The 1,503-nt window shown below is 37.6% G+C and overlaps 1 long non-coding RNA gene across 1 annotated transcript in view; it reads left to right on the top strand.

Moving 5' to 3' along the window:
• LOC106868199 (uncharacterized) overlaps positions 1-1,503 on the top strand; it is a 71,477-nt gene that overhangs the window by 13,919 nt on the left and 56,055 nt on the right. The window lies entirely within an intron of this gene.

Below are 1,503 nucleotides of genomic sequence, written 5' to 3'. Positions count from 1 at the left end.
ATCTCCCACTCTCCCCCACCATCAAACTCTGAGCTCATTCAATCACTCATCTCCCACTCTCTCCCACCATCAATCTCTGTGTCCATTCAATCACTCAGTCACTCCTTCTCTTCTAAAATCACTCATCTTCCACTTTCCCCCACAATCAATCTCTGTGTCCATTCAATCACTCATCTCCCACTCTCCCCCACCATCAATCTCTATGTCCATTCAATCACTCATCTCCCACTCTCTCCCACCATCAATCTTTGAGCCCATTCAATCACTCATCTCCCACTCTCCCCCACCATCAAACTCTGAGCTCATTCAATCACTCATCTCCCACTCTCCCCCACCATCAATCTCTGTGTCCATTCAATCACTCAGTCACTCCTTCTCTTCTAAAATGAAGCTCCTCAAAAGCAAAAAACTTGGTCTGCCCATCTTTTTCTTTCTCTCATAGTTTCCCCCATCTTTTTCCCTTCATCTTCCAACAGAAAGTTGCCTCCTGGGCTTCGTAGTATTGTAAACTGCATGGCAGTCTCACAAGTGCTGGTGCCACATAAAAAAGCACCCAGTACACTCTGTAAAGTGGTTGGCATTAGGAAGGGCATCCAACTGCAGAAACCATGCCAAAGCAAACCTGGAGCACGATGCATTCCTTGGACAAATTGCATCCTATTAAATCATCCAGCCCTTGCATGGAACATGGAGCATGGATGTTAAATAGTGATGATGATGATGATGATGATAAATACATGTTATATATATATTTCTGGAGAAATTTGCAACTTTCTATCAATAAAATTACTTGAAATATTTCATTCTTTTCTATTGAGTTCTTCGTTCAGTGAATGTTCAGTTTCCATGTCTCTATAAAAGTGTTATTTTTATAACCATATGAATGTGTGAGTGTGTGTATATATGTATATATGTACACGTGCGTGTGTATATATGTATATATGTACACGTGCGTATGTATATATATATATATATACATACACTCACACACACACATGTATATACACACACATATATATATACAAACACATATATATGTACAAACATATATATACATACACGCACACACACATACACATTTTTAAAGACACGTATACATATACGCATATATAGAAAAAGAGAGTGAGAAAGATAAGTTGTTTCCTGTCTTATATCTCTTTCTTTATATTCCATTACCAATTCCATTGAGGCAGTGCTGCTAAACTTTACCATATTTCAACTCCAAAGTAGCACAGCAGAAACGGTTCCCTGTATCTTATCAAATCTCATCAGTTGTTTTTTTGTTTTTTTTTTACTTTTTTAAAGATATCTATAGGGGTTTTCTTTCTTTTTCTTTTTTTTTTTTGCCACTGATGATAATAATAGTTATGGTGGTGGCTTCAGCTGTAACTGTCCTTCTATTTTGCAAGATGGTAAAATACTTGAGGGAAACTTGGCTGCTATTTTTAGCAGGTCAGCTGACTATGTAAAAGCTTCAGTTCTGATGCTTATATTCGTAGTACA

This window comes from Octopus bimaculoides, chromosome 10 (genome assembly GCF_001194135.2).
Source record: "Octopus bimaculoides isolate UCB-OBI-ISO-001 chromosome 10, ASM119413v2, whole genome shotgun sequence".
Classification (NCBI taxonomy): Eukaryota; Metazoa; Mollusca; class Cephalopoda; order Octopoda; family Octopodidae; genus Octopus; species Octopus bimaculoides.
This window is presented reverse-complemented; position numbering and strand designations above follow the sequence as displayed.